This window comes from Rattus rattus, chromosome 7, assembly GCF_011064425.1.
Source record: "Rattus rattus isolate New Zealand chromosome 7, Rrattus_CSIRO_v1, whole genome shotgun sequence".
Lineage (NCBI taxonomy): Eukaryota > Metazoa > Chordata > Mammalia > Rodentia > Muridae > Rattus > Rattus rattus.
In genome coordinates, this window is record NC_046160.1 from 86,128,134 (window position 1) to 86,150,335 (window position 22,202).

General features: G+C 41.8%; 2 protein-coding genes across 5 annotated transcripts in view; both read right to left on the bottom strand.

The window, feature by feature from the left end:
* Positions 1-22,202, bottom strand: part of Ccdc175 (coiled-coil domain containing 175) — a 464,210-nt gene that overhangs the window by 352,266 nt on the left and 89,742 nt on the right. The window lies entirely within an intron of this gene.
* The window catches only part of Wars2 (tryptophanyl tRNA synthetase 2, mitochondrial), a 76,470-nt gene that overhangs the window by 30,275 nt on the left and 23,993 nt on the right, over positions 1-22,202 (bottom strand). The gene's annotated exons all lie outside the window — the stretch shown is intronic.

Here is a 22,202-nt window from a genome sequence, read left to right on the forward strand (position 1 = left end):
TGGGTAGGATCTTGGGCTAGAATGAGAAGATATACACTTCATTGCAATATATTAAAGATAGTTCTTTTCATGCTTATTTTTGTAATCATATTTAGGTTTTACTTTACCAAGAAAGTTTTAGAAATTTGTACAATTTTCTTAATTATACAAATATTTTTTATCACAGTCATGTGTTCCTTTTGAGTAGATTTTCTAGTGTTGTTATTAAAAAAATGAGAAGAAAAAACTAAATTAGAGTAACATTACTTTTCCGGAGTGATTTACTATTATATAGTGACAAGTCAAAAAGTTTTGAGTGTGCATCAGTTAATGTGCAGACTAAATGTTTACTGGACAATTATGCTGGTAGCATTTATGCCCAGTTCTTCGATACAGGATCACATTTCATTGAGTGCCTAATGCATTAGGCTTATTACTACCTCTGTTTGCAGATGAGAACCTGAACCTTATGGATATCAAGAGACTGCCCACGGTCACACAGCAAGGAAATGGCAGGTGTGGGACTTCGGTCAGCCTACCCTTGTGGTAGTTTGGATGAGGAAATCCCACCTCTGCTGGTTTACCATCTGAACTCTTGCTTCCCAGTGGGTGGCACTGTTTGGGTGAGGTTATGCGATGCAGCCAAGCCCGAGGAAGTATGTTCTGGGGATGGGCTTTGAGATCACGTAGCCTCAGCCCACTTACAGTTTGAGCTCTCTGCTTTGTGCTTGTGGCTGAGATCTCAGGCTCCTCGCCTGCTCCTGCTGCGACTGCTGTGTCCTCTGCCATGATGGACACAGCCCTCTGGAACAGCAAACCAAAATGAACCCTGTCTTCTTTAAGTTGCCCTGATCCTGCTGTTTATCACAGTGACAGAAAAGGAACTACTGCAGCCAGCCACCATGATCTCTTCACGTCGCTGACTAAGACTTTATTGTTTTTGGTAAAAATAATCCTGTCATTTTCCTGTAGGTCTGAAAATTTGCAAGATGGTTACAGAAGAATAAAAACTATTGTTACAAACATCTCTGCAGGCCACTTGCCAGTTACTCCATAGGTAGGGGTGAGATCGCAAAATCAGAAGTTATATCATGCGTCTTCAAATACGTCAGAGCCTGTGAGCTATTCCCAAGTACAGAGTCAGTTCCCAAGACTCCGGATTCCCACCCTTGGTACTACTTATTCTAGTCTTTTCAGCCAACAGAACAAATACAGGCAGAGTTTCACTACAGTTTAACTTCATCTCCTTGATTATTAAAGATGCTGAGAGTCTTCTATTATGGTCTAGTTTTACTCGTATTGTGAAAAGCCTGGTCAAGCTGTTCAGTGCTTTATTTACATGAGTTGTTTTCATTATTTAAGAACGTGCTCTGTTCTAGATACACAGATGATAACGCATAGAGGAAGTGCATTCTCAGAGCACGTGCTTAGGCTTCCTGCTATCTTCTGATGAAGAGAAGTTCTTTAGTAGGTAAATAAATATAAAGTGGCTGACTACAGACTTGAAAAGCAACAGAAAGGTACTGCAGCCAGCTACCATGTTCTCGTCAGCATCACTGATTAAGACTTTATTGATTTTGGTAAAATACTTCTGTCACATTTCAATCGTTCAATACTATAAAGTCCTGAAGACATATGCACATACATACATGTATGTATATTCATATAAATTGTATGTGTGCATATAATGCTTCATTCATCTTTCATATCTAGGTCTGGATCATTTGGAATGTTTTTGTTTGTTTTACATAACGTATGAGGTAGGAACTACATTCTCTTTTTATGAGAATCTGATTCTTCCGGCACTATATGTGGAAAAAGCCTGTTTCTTCTCCTTGCTCTAGAATGCCATCTCTGTCTTAGGAGAGTGTGAGGAACTGGTTAGAGCCTGAAGTGAGATTGGTTGGGGCAGAATGGACATCTTTATGACACTAGACTCTCCAATGTGGGAAAACATACAACATACTACATCTGTATCTATTTTCCCTAACAATAGGCCCCGTGAGCTAATCTACTTTAAATAAGTGAGTGTCAAGGCTACTTAAGTTTTTCTCTTCTCTTTCTCCAAGAACTCCAAATTCTACAAATATAGTTTGTGTTTTTCTCCGCTAATAAGATGACAGTGCCAAAATAGAATGTTACATCATATTTCCACGGTCCAGTATTGAATCTAATCCAAGCAGTCAGCAGGGGGTCCAAAAGATTTGTAGCTCTGAGGATATGAGAAATGCCATTCACGTAACTATGAACAAATATAATCAAACAACTCCCAATGTCATCCCCCTTCCTCACACAATATCCTTTCAACGAGCTCTTCACACCACAGTCTATAAACTGAACAAATGTCCAGGTCAGAATTGAGGGAGGTGAAGATGGACAAAAGGAAGAGACTGGGAGAAGGGCAAAGAGGGAAAAGAAGAACAGCGACGGAGGGAGGGAGGGAGGGAGGGAGGGAGGGAGGGAGAGCGAGCGAACAGAGACTCGGTACTCAGTACTCAGAGGCCTGAAGTAGCCCGATATGGGAATAAGAATGGGTTTCCAGAGCACTGAAAGATGATTAATGGGCAACAGGGCTGATTGATGAAGAGGGAAAGTAAGGCAGAAAAACAAACTCTGACCTTAGTAAATGGAAGTGAAAATACCATCCAGAAATACTTGACCAGGAAGAAGAGCGGCTGTTTTTGGTAATATAAAGAGAGATCAGGAATATTGAGCTGAGAAGAGGAACATGAATAATTCCACATAAATTCCTCTATGGTCAAACTCAGAAACTGTGCCCCAGGAGAACTGGAGAAAATAAATTCTTGAGAAGACTCAAAGAGAAAAGCACAAGAGGATGGACTGTGGGAAAGGGGCCTCGTGAGCAGTGGGAACGGATTAGCCATGAGCTAATACATCTCGTCCATTCCCTGGTTTCTGAGATTCTGTACATCAGCGCAGAGGGAATGATGTTACCAAGAAATAAGAGCAACAAGAAATGTTTTGTTCAGTTTTCAAGGGGCTATTAAACAAACACAGCCTCTAAATGGGATCTGGATCCCTGCTCTTAAAATATACAGAGAGCGTCCTGCTCTTCTGCGCCAAGTTTATGTTGTAGTCGGTTCCTCAGCAAGAGCCAGCAGGCGGTCTGACGGCATGGCAGGGGAGACAAGCCTGGCACCATGAGATCACGGAGCTGGAATGTGGACTTCGGGTGGTGGGAGGATGGGGGTTTCTGTGTTCAAAAGCACTATAGTCAGAAAAGAATGAAAATGAAAGGAACATAGGTTCCCCAGTGGACAGCAGGCAAGCCACAAAGAAAACACCATCAAGCCTAGCCCACAGGCATGCATGCGCTAGACAGGCGGATTCCACTGCAGTAGACAGAGTAAGGGGAACATTTTATACCTCCCTCATTTTAATTTCAGAAGCCACCCCTCAAGCAAATTAATTGGCTCACTGTAGCCCAAACACTGGCACTGGACAATGATGAAGCCCAGAAAAGAGCATGGGAGATCCAATCAAAAGTGGCACAGGTTCACCAATTTCACAACAGAGCTGAAACTCTTCTTGCAGAAGGTCCTGGGCATACCAAAACCTATACCTTTATTAATGTTAGTGACAGCACTCAGAAGCGATTGAAATATCCCAAACTTTTAATTACTGCAAAAGATAATACTTGAGATCACTCAAGAAAAGAGAGCTTTTGCTGTTAATCCCAAGTGTGTAGGTTACAGCAAGTGAGTTCTGTGGAATGGTTTCTTCTTCTTATTATTATTATTACTTTTTTACATTTATTTATTTACTGGGGGAATGTGCATTTGGACACCTTGTAGGAGTCAGTTCTCTCCTTCCAGCATGTCCCTGTGGGTCCTGGGAATCAAATTCAAGCCCTGAGTTTTGGCAGTGAGCACCTTAATCGATGAGCCATGGCTCTCACACCAGGAAACCCTGAGAACAGTGGTGGGAAACAAAGACTCAGCAGCATTCCTACAAAGTTCAGCCATGTACAGGGAGAGCATTAAATGCCCCATCGCCAGATGCCTTTTAACTGTGGTCATCAAAGGCAAACTCAGACACGTAAATGAACAAACTCAAAGTCTAACAGGTTATCTGAAGGGCCACACGGGATCAGAATGGCAGCACACGGTAGGCCAGCCAAGCTACAGAGTAAAACCATGCTTCCATATAAAAAAAAAGGGTATTAAAATCACTCATTCACTTATACACTTACTTACTGAGTAAGCACTGGCCACCCTGCTAAAGCCTTCTAGGGGTTACAGTGGGTTTAACTGGAGCCAACAGTGCTTTTCTATTTATTTACTTGTTACTATTCTTAGATCAATATATACAGTACTGGGCTTTGTTACTGTGTTGCCAGACAAAATTAGCTTTCATTGGTTCTCCTCCCCCCTGGTTGGCTCCTCTGATGCTCGTCCACCTTTCCCTCAGCCTCCTTTCCCCTTCCATGTCACAGGCCCCCACTGCCCTCCTCACATCCTTAACTCTTTCTTCTGCCGGGCAATCTTTTTGTGCACCGGGGTAGTCTTTGTATTATTCAAACGTTGATTTCTGTATAGCAGAGAACTGAGTACAGTCCGGACTTTAATATTGCTATTCTTATAGATCATCACTTGTATCAGTATTTTTTGTTCTTTTATATTATTTTATTTATATGCATGTCAAATGTTCCATCAGTATTCTGTAATAAAGATCTGATACCCAGTAGCCGAGGCAGGAGAGGAAAGGAGGGGCCTGTGGGCAGAGATAGGGATCATGGAAGAATCCAGTGGGAAGGATTCCCCAGTGCGGGATGGATGTGGTCGGGGAAGGATCAGGTGCCAGGACTGAGTGAGAGGTGTTGGGCCATGTGGCAGAAGTGGACTAGAACACTTGGGTTAATTTAAGTTAAGAAGAGCTAGCTAGGGGGTAGCCTTGCTACAGTGTCTAAGCGTTCATAAGTAATGGAAAGTCTCTGTCTGAGGCAGTCTGGCAGTACTTCTCTCTTAATTCCCATTCTCATTTCATTATCTATGTGATTCTGTCTGGATTTGGGTTACCTTGCTTAATCTAATATTTTCCAGCTCTATCCATTTTCCTTCAAATTCTTTTACGGATTTCAGGATGCTTTCTCATCAGTGGTACCCACATGGGAATTCCCAGGAAGCAGAGAGCTTCTTAATGTCAGCTGCCCGAGCAGAGCAGCAAAGGATACGGGACACATGAATTTTCATTGTGGGTACTGGCGCACTTCGGATTTCCCAGAAGTGGATAATCAGTCAGCTCTGGAAATTCCAATGGCTGAGCCTGACCTCAGTTATGGACCAGATCAACATGAAAGACGATGTTAAGGCAAAGGATGCCACTTGACAGAGTGGAATTCATGACCAGAAGTCAGATTCTACCATTGGTGCTATGCTGTTCTAGCCTTGTGGCTATTCCACTAATGTCAAAAAGCACACGGAACTTACTGGGCTATTCACACCACTCCAGAACCAGAATTTATGTTAGCGCTGAGACATACTCCAGCGAGACTTCCTCTGACCACCTGATCAAACAGCCGTGGAAGTCCTCCAGTTAGTACACTCTGTGTTAATCAGAGTTCTGAATGCTGTGCAGGGCTTTCTTCTCACAAGACTTGAGTTTTAAATTGTGACGTCAGAGTGCAGTGAGTATTTTTTTATTTAGTCACTTTTGCTCAGCAGCAGCAACAACAGAATAACCAAAAAATCAAATTAGAAATGATACGCGGATGGGCAGTGCTTTCCATGGTCACTGCCTTGTAGTTGCGAAAGCCCTAGGTGTACAGAGGCGCAGCCACTTAGAAGTGCATGTGCTGTTACATCAAGGAGTCAACATTTTCCACAAGTTCCCTATGTATTTATGCCCTTTGTGCCACTCTTGCTGGGGAGCAGAAGTGCCTACAGGGGGGCTTTTGCTATACAAACTTTACTATACAAACTGGAGACCCTCTAGTTTGGTTTTGCACAGTACAGCATTTCTTTATGTAATGCCCCACTGACTAGGCTTTTGACTTTATTAGGTGTTGGCCTTTGCTATCTATTGGGGGCTGTTCTGTTAAATTGTTCCCAGAATTCTACAACTTCACTTTCTAAAACTCAGAACTCTGCTAATTCAGTATGTGGTATTACCAGTTTTATCCAAGCCTTTCTTTTTGAAGAGTTTTGTATTACTACCTATTTGCCAATAATTGTGTTATATGTATATATAATATATATAATTCATATATAGGTATATATGTATATGAATTCATATAGGAATATATACATATACATATGAATGCTTAGGGAGTGCCTTGAGCCAAATAGCTTCTACTACTGAGGTTATTGAAAACCAATTTCAAGTTCACACAGATTTGCTTTGTTTTGTTTTTTCTACTCTCAAAAGGGTCTTAAGTGTTCACTGATGGAAGATACAATTTTATTGTTATCTCTAATGTCCAATAAAAGGCTTAACCCATCAATTAAAACCATTGTTCATATGTCAATGCCTGCCTGAAGTCCCTTATTTGGCTACTTGTTGAGAACATTAGCTCTTTTGCTAGTGCCTGAGAGTTGTCTACTTATATGAAAGCCCTTAGACATAATATGTGAAGAGTAGACTTACACTGACTTGTTTTAGCTTTTCTCTTTTCCTTTCTCCCTTTATTTTTGGTTGGATAATAGAAGAATTAACAGGTGTCTTTTCATTTGTTTGTCCCAGCCAACATCAGAGATCACTTCACAAAGTCACCCAAATCTATTTGGCGCAAGGAATTTCCTAAGCATTCGTGTGTGTGTGTGTGTGTGTGTGTGTTCCTATATTAATATATATATATATTAATATATATAATATATAATAATATATATTAATATATATTATTATATATATTAACACAAAGCTCTTAAAAAAGAAAGGCTGGGATAAAAGTGGAAATACCACATACTGAGTTAGCAAAAGTTTTCCTTTCTTCTCTGGGATAAGCTCCAACACCATGGCAGTTCATACCATCTGATCACTATATCACTATGCAGGGAGGACCACGCACATACCCCTCAATTCACACTCTCTTTATCACTATAGAATACCCCCTTCCTTTTCTACCACAAGCATACTTCCTGATCATCAAGCAGTAATAAACTTTCCTTAATTTATACCCATCACACACCCCCACGCACACACTTGCAGGCACGTAGGCATGCACACACAGGCACATGCATGTGCAACTTTATTTTCCACAGTATCCTTCACAAGCAGAACAGATCTCTTCATCAGTTTCCACTATTGTACATATCACATCAGAAACTTAGCAAATATTTTCTTGTTTGCTTAGTAAACACTTTCCCAGCTAGGATACACGCTCCTCTGGGACAAGGGTTCTCTTTTTCATCTTGCTTCCCTAGTAAATAGCATAGGAGCAGGTGTATTCAGGGCACCTAATAAACGTTAGTTAAAGGCAGGACAATCACTTCTCTACCACTCTTGCTTTATATGGAATGGGCAAGATAACTGTAAACAGTTGAATTGCTTTTTTGAAACGCAGAAATTTAATTCTCTAAATGGTGACTAAGCCCCTGGGAGGCAGCTCATCAAAGGCCCTCGAGCCCACAGAATTCCTAAAGGATGGTTGTAACAGCATGATCATCTTGGTTATACTCAAACATTTGTGAAACTATTTTTGTGGGAAAATGAAATCCAAATCTTACACTGGGATATCAAACCCCATCTGGCATTGTCTCTAACTCTGTAGTAGAAGGGACTTAGGGGGATCAATGTTGTACTGGGAGGCATTTGCTTTTGCATAGTCACTTGTCTGTAATTAGCTTGGCTGAGTTTTTGGATATGAGTGACATATTACGCCTCCTCTAGAATGCAGAACTTTTACAACACTGAGAGTTTAAATATGGACTGCTTGAGGCCATTACCATGAGCATCCCTGGTAGAGAAGACCAGAAGGAAAGTGGGAAGAAGAGGTCAGACCAGAGGCTCTCAAAGTAAAGTGTATTCCTGGTACCAGGAGTATCATCGTAATTTGGGCACCTAATAGAATCGCCTAGATCTCTATGAGGAATTCTAACAGGTTTACCACAGAAAAGTTACACAATGCCGGCTTTGACACATCTCTAGGGTGATTCTGATACATGCTATAGTCTGAAAGGTGCTTCTGAACAATGTGATACCCACTATTCAGCTGAACACCTAGGAAGTCAGACCCCGAGCACACACTCGTAGGGTTACCTAGACAACAGGCAGCCTCTGAATTGATGTGGGAAGACCCACTTCCTAGGCAGAGAATCACTCAGCCTCAGTGCTCTTTCTGGTTATGGAGATCATGGAACCAACTCTCTTAACTGCTGCCACTGTGCCTTCCCATCGCTATTGCTGTAACCTGGAACGTGAGTCAAAATCAATCCTGCCTCTCTTAAGTCGCTTTGGGCAGACTCTTTTGTCACAACAACCTGACATCTAAGACAGGCACCATAGTCTGTTCTTTACCTTCATTTCAACCTCACACAAGTGTAGAGGGAAACACTGTCTAGGGTTCTCAGTCTCACCTTGGAGCTTTAAAAGACACTGATGCCCAGGTCAGTCAGAGATTCTGATTTAATCAGTCTGAGATTTGCCACGAGCATTTTCAGTTTTAATAGCACTTCAGATGACTCTAATGTGAGACCAATATGGAGAAGACAATAATTTGACAATTAATTACCATATAATTATTCTCTGAAGCTGCTAAACTGTTCAGACACACACACACACACACACACACACACACACAATTAAAGTGTCCATTTATCTACAGTTTATGTCACAATACAGTAAAACTTTTAAAACAATTCATCACTAATGGATAGTCAAAAGCAGCCATGTGGCAGCTGCAGTCAGCATAGTTGGAAGGTGCTATTTCTAGTCTTATGATGGAAAAAAAGGACACCATGACAAGCAAGTGTACCGTCTTCAGTCGCTGGTGAGTCTAACTCGGCGAAGTCTAGGTCTATAAAACGTATACGGCTTGGGGATCCAGAAAGCTTGAATGCATTGGACTTCACAAAGAGATCGTTAAGACATGCCTGGGACAAGCCTGGCTGGGGCTCTCTGTTCTATCCATGTCCCTGTTTGGCAAGACTTCTTGGCTCCTATCTCTCACCAGAGTCTAGATTCAATACTCAAGCGCCATTATAATTGACAGTGCAACACTAGATATCCTGTATTGTATATGAATATTTCTAAATATTATAAAAATAAAGCATTTCTGACCTCCAATGGTTGTTAGGTAAATTCTCCAGGGTGTGGGGCTTGGGTCTTATGAGAATTAGTTCAGTTGGTTGATCCAAGCTTGAGCTAGTAACAGGCAGCCTTAATCAATTGAAGCTGAAAGGCCAAAGATTCTTACACAGAATGTACAAAATCCCAGCACTCGGGAGGCAGAAGCAGACAGAGCCTGAGTCCAAGACTAGTCCAGTCTAAAGAGTGAGCTCTAGGATAGCCTGGGATATACAGAGAAACCCCTGCCTCAAACAAACAAACAAACCAACCAACCAACCACCAAACTCTATGAAATGATTGTGATTTTGTGACTACTTCAGGGTTCTGAACCTTTGGAAGACATAAGGTGAATTTTATGCATGGAAACAAAGAGTACAGAGAAAAGGACTCCAAGAAACTACTATCCACCAGCAGGGGAAGTTTTAAAGAAAGTAGGATTAAAGACATTGTGATTAAAACTTGAGAAATCGTGCCAGATTTCCTGGATTCAATTTTTTTTTTTTCTCAAGTAATCCTGAGCAAGTGAGGACAGCCACAGTACCTACCTCACAAGGCTGGAAGGCTTTGGTATGGAAACCTGTGGTACTTTCATAAGTTACCTGTGGAGACCAGAAGTATGAGCGATTTATTTTTATCCAATCGCTCATTCAAATAAGGACATCTGTCCTACAGAAATATTTATCCAAGAATACAGGGTATCTGGTGTTACATCATCTTTTAGATATAAAAGAACTCCAAGCAACTACTAAAGAAATTTTAGTTTTAAAGATATTATAGTTTTCTGTATCAACATGGGTTAATCAGATGAAGGAAGGAGAGTCCAACATAGCTTACTAGTGGCTAGGAAGGGATATGAGTAATTTACAACAGACTTTTTGATATTTAGTATTAGTTTTGATAATTCATATTAGTTTTCTAAGGGCGGAATCATATTTTCTCATCAAATTAAAAAAGGAAAGCACTAATCCAATCTGTAAACATACAGCTTGGGTGTCTGGCCTGTAACCGAGCATCTCATACCAACATGAATAACCATGCTCATTTTATGTCCTGGGGAATAAAACTTAATATCTAGTGGTTTATACATTTTGCATATTTAAGTTATTAATATCTGAAAACTATAAATGCACTAGAAATAATGTGGCATAACCTAAAGGACATGAGTATTGGGGATCAGAGACTGGTAGCGCCAAATTCCTTCTATGTCCTCTAATTAATGTTTATATCACTTAACCTGTCTGATGCTACTTTTTTATTTGAGCAAGGGCCAACACTAGCTAACGTTTAGTGAGAACTTTTGGGAGGTAGCCATATAACAAGGGTTATGAATGGTCTCTCAATCCCTGCAAAAGCTCCTATGTAGTTATTTTACAGAAGAACAAACCAAGTCTCAGGAGGTTGAGAGTGAGTGGACAGGAGATAAGAGATAGGCCTTGAACCAGGCACATCAATTCTGGCTACAAAAAATCCTGAGAGGATGGTGAACAAGACAATTATTGGCGTTTGCCTCTTGGAGTCACTGATTATGTCAGCCTTCTAAAATAGATGACCTAAATTCTACTTTAATTTTATGTTGTAACAGTCATCTAAGGTAGACATGTGACTCTCTCTCCTTCCCTGTTCCCACTCGAGATAACTGCTGGATGTGCTTGTTTTCACTGAGGAGTGGTGGCCTGTACCAGGGCAGGTGACAAGGACAGTGGTTCTCATTCATCTGGGCAGCAGCTTCAGTGCTAATTCTAAACACAGGTGGTGAGAGAGACGGCCAACAGGAAGGGGAAGGACTCGCCGCTGACATGAGCAACTGCGAAGATTGATGGCTTCCCTCTCTCCTTTTCCCCAATGCGTCAGCCTGGGGGCAGAGATGGAGGAGCCGCTGTGCTGGGGACAGTAAAATACACAGCACAGTGTCTGCCTTGCTGCAATGCTGATTAATGAGACCAAAATGACACCGAAAACAGGCAGTGCTTCAGGAGGAGAACTCACAGGCGTTTCTTTCTTGAATGATTTTGACAAAGCAGTTCCCACAAACCATCAGGTCTGAAGTGCAACAGCCTGTGGTTAGAGCAATGCAGGGGGGGTGTCTGTAGGAAAGTGCGCAGCACAGGGTGAGCGCAGGAGGGCGTGACTAACTAGATTCACTTATTAGCCAGTTTGCTCCAAGTGTGTCACAAATTCCTCTTCTCTACTTGGCTGAAAAAAAAATTCCATAAAGTTCTAAATACGGTATTTACTTCCCTAACTTAAAAAGGACACTAGAATATACACTCACAGACATTTCACCCTTTTAAGAGTACTGTGCTTTTTAGAAGACAGTATTATTTTCCATGTTTCACTGTAACCTTGAATATTATATTATTCAGAGCTGACAATGTTAACAGTAAATACTATTGCCAACCCATTACGGGCAGCCACCTATATGGCATATCCATTTGCATTTCCAACCTGCTGCCCACCAAGCACAAACTCATGGCATGACTATCTTCCTCCAAACCTGCTCAGTCTAGGAATAACATAAATCCAGTCCTGATTCTTTCTTCTTCCTTACTACGTCCTATGGTATCAATCCCTGGCTCCTTTCACTGCTACCTGTGTGAACGTAGCAAGTATTTTCAGTTTCTTCTACTTCATGGAATTATTACAGGAATTAAACACAGGAATATATCAGAAGTTCATAGGAAGAACTCAATAAATATTAGCTAGCATCATTACCAGCTAAGCAGCTACAAAAGCAACAGGGATGCTGTCACTTCCCCATCTCTCCTCTGACGGCTGATTACTATGGACTTTATAGGACCCATACCATAAGCTGAACTGTCTTCTCAAAACAGTGAGTAGTGACTCCCAGTTGTTCTTCTCTCAGATTAAGCCCACACCCCTTGCTTTAGTGTAGCATAGCAGAGGCAAGTGTCTCCAGGAATTGATCTTAATTAAGCAAATGAAGAATCTCATGGGAAACTCTGGGTTTGTGATTGGCCTTCAACACTTCATTTTTAAATTAAGCATCCTTGACCTAGAGTCAATGTTATGTTCAACTAGCATGGTAAGAATAGTCAGCAACGGCAGGAGCTGATATAGGGGTCTGCTGAGAGGCTCTGCCAGAGCCTTACTAATACAGAGGTGAATGCTAGCAGCCAAGCATTGAACTGAGAACGGGGTCCCCAGTAGAGAAGTTAGAGAAAGGACTGAAACAGCTAAAGGGGTTTGCAACCCCATAGGAAGAAGAACAATGTCAACCAACCAGACCTCCCCCACCCCCATCCCAGAGCTCACAGGGATGAAACCACCATCCCATAGAAATGGACCTATGGTTCCATGCATAGGTAGCTGAGGATAGCCTTGTTGGGCATCAGTGGGAAGAGAGGCCCTTGGTCCTGTCAAGGCTCAATGCCCCAGTGTAGTGGGTGGGGAGGTGGGAAGGAGTGGGTAGGTGGGTGAGGGAGCACCCTCATAGAAGCAGGGGCTGGGGGTGGGATAGCGGTTTCTGGAGAGGAAACCAGGAAATGGGATAACATTAAAATATAAATAAAAAATACAATTGAAAAAAAAAAAGAATAGTCAGCAACCTCTAGGTTGCTGTAGTTCAGTGTCTAAACCAGAAGAAATATTTATATAACGACTGGCCTTGTTTCAGGGTAAAATTAAATACACAGTACTTCTATTGCTCACCTATGTTTCCCAGACAATCCACGTCTATATGGAGCTCCATATTGTAACCATATCTGGAAGATAAGTCTTTACAGATATAAACTGTTAGAATGAGGCCATTCTTGACTCAAGTGAACCACAAACAGTTTCCTTATACCAGTGGTGAAAAGGAAAGGCAGCCATGTTGGGTGGAAGGAGAGGCTGGAGTGATACAGCTCCAAGGTGAGTGGATGCCCTGCAGACCCCACTTCTGTCTGCTTTAACTCCAGAGTCCTAAGAGACGCTCCTGCTGCACCAGGTGCTTCTTCACAGGGCGGAAGCGCTTTCATACAGAAGTCTTAGGAAACCAGGAAGCTCAGCTAGTGCAACAAACACATGTGCAGCTTCTGCGATCTACAGTCTGGCTACCATCCTTCTAGAGTGAGCCTGGCACGGAACCTCTTATCCAGAGCTGCAGGGGCCAGTGCTGCAGGGAAGGCAGATCAGCTTAAAAACCCCGAACTGCCTGTGGTGACAGGCCACACCACAACTGTACATAGGTAGTGGGCTGTGTGGCAAGCAGCATTATTGGACAGACCACATCAAATAAACAGCACAGATCGACTACAAGGGTGCAATCATAGATGAAGCTGCTGGTATTTTGTTCTGGGATCAGTTCAAAGTTCTAGGGCCATATCTGCATTGATTTCTTAAAATTATTGCACATGGTTTTGACTTTAACTCCACTTATTTCTTCCATTTTAAACAGTACCATTGGAATTTCCATTATGGATAATTACTCAGAAAAATGTAAATGTGAACTTAGAAATATATATATATATATATATATATATTTCTGGTAAGAATTACTGAATTTTTAACAGGTTTTCTTTTTTCTTTCTTTCTTTTTTTTCTTTTTTTCTTTTTTTTTTTTTGCATAACCACTATAGAAGTACAAATGGTTTTGAGATATAGGTTTCTTTTAAAAAAATAAACAGTGAACCATTTCTTTAACTTTTGAAAAACCAAGTACACATGTCTGATTTTTCTTTGAAGCTCTTTAGAAAGAATTCTTAAAACACTGTATTATAATTAATAAGATGGGGGAAGGGAATCCAAATTTGCAAATCAGTGTCAGCTGATCATTAATCCTCCATCCCTCTTTATGTTCAAAAGCACATGCCAATAATCTCTGGAATGTCTCAATGACAGCCCATAACGTTAGAGAACAAATAGCCCAATATATTTTTGACATGCCACATTGCTTCCTGCAGGTCCTGTCTTTGGGTCTCTTATAAAACCGTGGAAGAAAGCTGGTAATGTGCATGCAGACACAGAGAGGATGCTATCCAAGAGGTACTGGGCGCGAAAGCGTTTCAGTTTTCAGTTACACAAACTCACTAATCAGCTTCAGTTTTGCGTGTGTGAAACTTGCCTCTTCCTCTGAAACTGCCCTCAAGGACAGTTCTCTGGCCCTGTGTTCAGTGGCGCCATCCTGAACGTAGCTTACGCCCACTGTGCGTTGCGTATGTGTGAACTAACTCGGCAGCCCTACCTGTCTTCAAGCCTGACTAAATTCGACATCCTGTAGTTAAGAAAGCCTTCCTTTCCTGATTGTTTATAATGTCTCATTCTGTTAAGTCAGCGAATCACATGTTGGGGAACTACGGCAAGCCCCCACCTGTGAAATAACAGCACACGGTTTTGTTGCTCTCATCCTAATAATTTGTTTAAAATGTGTGCATTCTCATAGCAATCGAGGTGTGATCGTGTACACCAAGGCAGCTGTCCTCTTTCACATTTCAGTTTGCTTTCCTAACACCTTCAGAAGGCTGCCTCTCTTTACCAAGGGGACACTCGTCACATTGCTTTCGAACCATATGCTTTTATTCCAATGCACCTTCTACACATGTTATTTCTACCTCTTTATTTTATGTTTTCTTCATCATCACATTCACTTTTGTATCCTTTGAGTCAAAACTGATAATTGTTCCTCAACAGCTTCACCACAAAGCAGTGCTCCCTCTAACCAGACATCTAGAAGTTTATCATTGTTCAAAACTCACTACAAGCACATTTAAGTAGGTACAATAATTAGCATAAACAATGCAGTTCCCTCTTACTCTTCACAATGCCACCTGCCCGTTTGAAAGTGCACCTTACAGGTGACAATGGCTGTGCTGGGCGTCACTGAGGGTAAAATATTTGATATCACAAGCAAAGGTACTACTTGTGTCAGACTCTAAATCATGGGAACTCTTGTGAAAACCACCAGATTCCTGTTTGATATTAGTGTTTCAAAATCACGATTACATCCCCCCCTGCCCCGTGAAGCAGGAAACAGGGAGGAAGCATGAGAAATGTAAGGACCAGTGGAACAGAGCTTCATGTGGATGGGTGCGGAGCAATCCCAGGTAAAGATCTGAAATGTCATCATCTGAATTGCGAAGGAGAGACTTTTCTCTATTTTTCTACCCTGAGAAAACTTTAAATTTTAAAAATATCACACAGCCCAGTGACCTATCGGGTGATTTATGTAAATGGAGAATTTCTCAAATCCTCCGTTTCTATTCACCTACCCATGCGCACCACTATGTTAACAGGACTGCAGCCATGTCTGGACTTGTCTGCTTACTCCTCGCGAAAGCTCCGTTGTCTAAACACCATGCTCTCACACACACAGCACTTTCTTCCTGGCTCCCCTCCCCCTTCTGATGAGTTCCAAGTTCATCTTTGAGAGATCGCCCATTACTGGCCTCTTCTCTAAGTGTTCCGCACAGGACAAGTTACTTACTTGGTCCCATAATCACTTACTTACTGTGCTCTAGCTAGATCGCCCTGTCTCTCTCTTACATCACCAAGCTGTAATTATCCATGGACCTCTAACCCTCTGTCTCATATGTAACACACTGTAACTTATTCACCCACACACCTCACCAAGCAGTAGAATTCTGGTCCCTAACACCATCAGAGTGTGCAAGTTCCAATGTATGTAAATGAATAAAATGGATGAACAGAAACTAAGACCCTGTGAGGCTCACAGAACATAGCAGTGAGAAGTCTGGTCCTGTGATCTGAGGCACACAGGAGTCCTAGGAGAGGAGGATGTGCAGAGGGCATTTTCTGAGATCAGCATAGGGGATTTACAAAGCTCTTTTTCGGGCTCCCTACACAAATGCGGGAATATCCACAACTACTAGAACATCTTCCTATAGCCTTAATGCAATAAAATGTAATTGAATTTATAATAAAATACCCTTAGAATAATATGCACTTAATAACTACTTTTATAAGCCTTTTAATGTATTCTACCCGTCTTACAGTGCAAGGAATCTCTTAAGGTTCAGTATGGACTGCATGTGATGCTTTCATATGTATTTATCAAAGGAACACAGGGAACTTTGGGTATGAATTCAACCTCATCTGATGAGCTCTGCATTTAGGCAGAGTGTGTGTCTAGTCTGCATCACAAGGCACTTCTGCTGCTATGGAGACAGGCACTGAGTGTGTCTGTCCACCGGGTACCAAGGGCGCTCCTAATGCAGCAAGGGGAGGAACACAGCAGGGTGTGGAGAGCAGGATGTTTTGAGTTGAATTATGGGATGGGGTTCATGGGAAAACTGAGTGGAAATGTGTTTATGTTTTTAAAAACTGAATCTTTAAAAAGAACAAATTAAGAATCTCAAAATCAGAATCAGATGTTGGATGATGACTTCAACACAACAAGTAACATCTGAAAACAAAATATTTTGAAATCAAGTTCATTCTTTGTTCATCTGCTGCTGCAGTGGTTCACAGGGTCAGGGCTTCCCCTGCGATGGTTCCTAATGACCAAAGGCCCAGAGAGAAAAGGTTCAGTCCTTTCAGCATCCCCCAAAGGCAAATATCTAATGCTGACCACAATGTAGAGGAACGCTTATTGAAGACCATAATCATTTCAACTATCTTCTTTGGAAGTAACCAATTTGAAATATTAGTATGTTCATTTGGACCAAAACAAGACACATACTATTTTTTAATGAAAACTACTTAAAATTGCAAACAAGCCATAGTTAATTGGCCTTGCCTTATAAAATGTTCTCTGTCTTATAGTTGTTCAGTATGTCATTATTGTTTTAAAAATTAATCTCTTTGTATCTGTGTTTTTATTTTCATTTGAGTTTAATCACTATTGTTTCTAGAGCTGGTGACTGAATCTAGAACCTTATGCATGCTTAGCATATCTTGAAGCACTAGACACATAAAGACTGGATGAATGAGTGAATTACAATCAATCACTTTCCCTTTTCCTACGATAGAGAAATTAAAGGCCATAAGCAACTTTATTCTCCTTTTTCAAATATCTGTCTATGGGCTGGATAGACGGCTTAGAAGTTAAGGTCTCTTGCTGCTGCTCTTCCAGAAGACCCAGGCTTGGTTCCCAGCACCCACACTGTGGCTCCAACCATCTAAGTCCAATTCCACCAGATCGGATGCCCTCCTCTGGCTGCCTCAGGCACTAGGAATATACATGGTATGTAGATATACATGCAGACAACACTCACATGTAAGACAAATAAATCAATTAAAAAATCCCGTATTATCCAGCTCTGTCCTTCCACTTCAAAATCTTTCACTAATTAAAAGGCATCTGTCAGAAACCCTGATGTCCACCTGCCTAACACTAGACTATGACACCACACCTGGCTTCCCTTCCCTACCCGCTTCCCAAGCCCTTCCAGTGTTTCTTACTGTGAGGAAGCATAAGGAAGCACAATCCTACCCTGGGCTATCTCTCCCTCCATACTATTTAGACATTCCAATGACAGCCATATACCTACCATTCACCTTAACTTGGCCTACAGTTTGGTTTCTCACCCACAGAATTACTAAACTCATAATTAAAGTTGAGGCGGGATCTCACTACATAATCCAGGTTGTCCTCAGACTCTCAGTCCTTTGCCTCAGTCTCCTGAGTGCTGTGGCTGGTTTCACGTGAGCCGCCATGCTCAGAAAGCACTTCTGAAACCACAAGGGACCCCTTACCCTAATCCAAGGCCCACCTTGCTCTGCTGCTGTTTTCTTCACAGATCTCTTTATATCTTTCAACTGACACTTTTGTCATCCTTTTTAATGTCTATGAAAATGTCATGATAAAGTCTATTATTTTATGTTAACCAACAATTAATAACAATAAAAATAACTGAAAAAAATCATGAAACAATGACTTGTTTATTCTCAGTAGATCAGTAGACTCGAGACTACTCTACTGCATTTCCAACTTCTTCCTGTTTGGCAGGTGATGTTCATCGAAAGGAAAACCTCCTCTCTTCATCTGCTCTTGTTCGGGGCTCAGATGAAAGGACTCTGTGGAACTGATCCATGGCTAGGCCATGCATTTAGCAGGGGAGCTTATCCTACAAGTCAACGCTAAGCCTGGCCCAGTTCTCTGCCTCCTCCCTCATCCAGTAGCTCGGGCTGGTCTCTTGCTCCCTCTATCTAAGGTAGCTGGTAACTCACATTCCAAAATTTGAGTGGGTGGAGAGCCTTGGGCAAACCAAGACCACACGGATACCAGAATAGTCTTTCCGTTCTCACATGCTGCTAATGCTGCTGCTGCTGCTGCTGCTGCTGCTGCTGCTGCTGCTGCTGCTGCTGCTGCTGCTGCTGTGCATGCATCTCCATGGAGCTTTCTGGGGGATGCAAACTGGCTGTTACAGAAGCATCCTTCAAACTTCAGGTCAAACTGTCTGCATTTTCTGCTTTTCTTCACTTCATTAAATTAACACGGACCTGCCGTACTTGCTTCTAATAATAAGCCAAATCCAAAACCACATAAAAGAGCTTCAAAACTCCTCTTTCCTTCTTTATGTTAGACCTGGCTAACACCATCAACAGTAAGACAGGAGTAAAGCCTACCCACACTTTACCAAAGTCAGTGGTAAAGGCACGCCAGGCAAAACTACTCTTGTGGATGACTCTGCGCGACTACTGTGACTGCCAGCAACATGCCAAGGGCATCCTCCCAGGTCAGCACTTGGAAATGGAGCAAACTTGTTAGAGTTACTTCATGCCCACCCATGCAGTAAACTCGTTATAGTTACCTCGTGTCCACAGTATTAGGGCCCTCTTTCCCTCCCCTGTCTAAAAGCCTTTCTTCAAATCGCTTTGTCTCCATGCTCTTCCTCTGGATAACCAGAGGGCACAGGGTTATTTAAAGTTATAACTCAAATCGCAAAACACAGTTCCAACTACTACAACCTTAAGGCCCTAATATTATGGAGCTTAAATTCCAGGAAAAGACCTGGAAAGAAAAGATAAATGTGATAAATGAAGACTGTGATTAGGACCAGGAAGGAAGACAAGGATGGGGCAGGAGCACAATGAAGGAACACCTACTTCAGACAGAGCATTGTGAAGAATCCTGGAGTACACAGCATCTGAACTCTGGCCTGAAAAGTCAAAGAAAAGCCAGGCATGGTGGGAGATGCCAGTAATTCTAGAACTCAAAAGGCAGAGGCAGACAGATTGAGTTCTTGCCTCAAAATTTTAAAATAAAAAAAAATAAGAAAAAAAGATTATTTTAAGAAGTGAAAGGCAAAACAAATAGAGCAAAAATTAAGAGGAGGCAAAGAGGAGGTCAGCCAGCATCCCTGGAGTGCAGCGGTCCAGGGGAGAAGAGCATGGGAAGGGAGGCAGAAAAGCAGGGCCAGCAGATGACTGACGGTCTTGGAGCTTATGGCAAGGAGCCAGATTGGGAACTGATTCAGTGACCCTCAGTAGGAGGGGACTGATCAGATCTGCATCTTTTAAGGATGAGTCTGGTCTCTAGATCAGGAAAGAGGCGATCAACTGGTAAGCAAGGGAGCCATAGAGGAGCAGAGGCAAGCAGTGACAGGGCTTTGCATAGGGAACAGTCAAGAAAACAGAAAGGTGCAGGCAGACTGCCTCCATATTTGGAAAGGGTGGATTTGCTGGTGGAATGCACAGGAGAGAGGAGAGAGACTGAGGAGAATGGAGGTACCAAGGATGACCCTTACACATTGCCCTGCAAAACCAGCGCCTGGGAGCACTTTCTGTGGTAGATCAGAAAAGAAAATCCACACAAGAAAATCACCAAAAGTTCTTTTGTATATTTTCTGTATCTTATTTCTATCTTCTCTTTCCCTATAAAAGCCCCTTCCCCACTTTTCTACTCAGAGGACCTGACCCAAACTTCCGAATCACTAGTTGGCAAAGCCTGTTCTATAAATTGCTGTTTGTAGAAATAAAACACTGAAGAAATACTTAAAAGTTCCATTTCAGAGAGTCAATGTTTCAGTCTTCTACATGGAAATGGTGGATGCAAATTTACTTGTGGGAGAGCTGGAACTAACTGAAAGGAATGCACCAGCATGTGCTGGCGCTTAAAGGTTTACTTATTTATTTATCCATTTATTTGTATGTATGCATGTATGTATTATGTATGTATGTATGTATGTATGTATGTATGTATGTATGTATGTATGTATGTATTTGAGACAAGGTTTCTCTATGTAGCCTGGCTGTCCTGGAACTCACTCTGTAGACTGGGCTGTTCTGGGACTTGATCTGCCTGCCACAAGGCATGCCCCACCACCATCTTAACCCAGCAATTTATTTTCAGTTGTGTGTGTGTGTGTGTGTGTGTGTGTGTGTGTGTGTGTGTGTGTGTGTGTGTTACTGTATGCCACATGTGTGTGCTACCAAAAGAGAGCGTCAGATGATGGCCCGTATCTGGAATCACCACAAGTTGTGAGCTGCCTTGTAGGTGCTGGGAACTGAGGCTCTGGAAGAACAGCAAGTGCTCTTAATCACCAAGCTCCCTCTCCAGCCCAGACTCTGCATTTAAGGCAGGGAAGGAAGATGGGACCACTTAGGAAATCAACGTGGGAGAAGCTGGGGGTAGCAGAGGACCCTTCACAGGTTCTGTGTGGGCTTGCACCTCACGTAGTCACCCAGCCATGAACTGACTGTCACTGCTGAATAAAGTTTTATAAGAAGCCGTCTTTCAAAGTGTCTCCATTTTATCCAAGAACAGCAGATTATATTCTCCTCTCAGGTTCATAAGGAAAATCCACCAAGACAGACAGCATCCTGAATCATCAAACGCTTCTTCGTAAGTTTAAAGATCAGAACCATATAATGCCTGACCATATGGAATCAAGCTAGAGATGAGTAATAGAAAGAAAGTTGGAAAAAAAATCCAGGTATATGGAGATTAAACAACACTCTTCTAAGTAAGTGGTCAGAGGAAAAATACACAGGAGACATTTTAAAGTATTTTGAATTGGCTGGGCTTGGTGCTGCCACCTGCAATCCTAGTACTCAGGAGACAAGATTACAAGTTCGAGGCCATCTTGGGCAACACAGTATGGCTAGACCAGCTTGGGCTACAGGGTAAGATTCTCTTTCAAAATAACAGAAAACCATTGAATTAAAGGAAAATTAAAATGTAGTTTATCAAAGCTCACAATAGGAGGGCAAAGCAGGGTTCAGAGGGAAACTCATAATAGTGTATACACATGTTAGAAAAGAATAAAGATTTAAAATTAATAATTTAAGATTCAACCTTAGGGAACTAGAATAAAAATCAAGCAAAGGAAACAGAAAACAAATGCACAGTCAAACTGTCTTTTAAATAGCCTCTGTGGACAGATAGGTGATGCTCTCAGCTTTGATCAGAGAAGTGTCTCACTGCACAGGGTGATGGCTAATGCAGACTCACAACTGTTAAAGTCCTGAGAACAGTGACTGTTCAGTCTTCAGCTCCAACCAGGACATTTATAAGACCCCCTCCAAAAACCAGGAAACATGGAGGGAGAAGGGGTGGAAAGACTGTAGGAGTTAGCAGTTAGGAAGAAGTCCTATGAAACGTTGTTTTCTGGATGCAGCCATCAGGAACATGAAGTGGCAGCAGCTTCCCGCATAAAGCCTGCCTAAAGCAAATATGTGAGAATGGGAGGGGACTGGCTGGGAAGAGGGTGAGGAGATCATTAGAAGCAGGAGGGGACGAAAGGTGGTAATGGAGATGATTATCATCACCATGCACTGTGTGTGCATGAAACAGACAAAATAATGAAGCCTTAAACACGTAAGCAAAAGAAAATAGATAGTGAAAATTAGATAAAATATCAATGTCGTCAGGCTATGAGTAGAACTCTAAGTGATAGAGAACAAGAACCTGGGCTCATTCAATCTCCAGCGCTAGAAAAAGAAGGAAAAAAAAAAAAAAAAAAAAAAAAAAAACAAAACAAAACAACAATGAAATCAAAATTAGGAAGTGAGCAGACAAGACTTAAAACCAGAAGGTGATTCTTTGAAATGATCCTTAAAAAGAATCATCCTTGAAT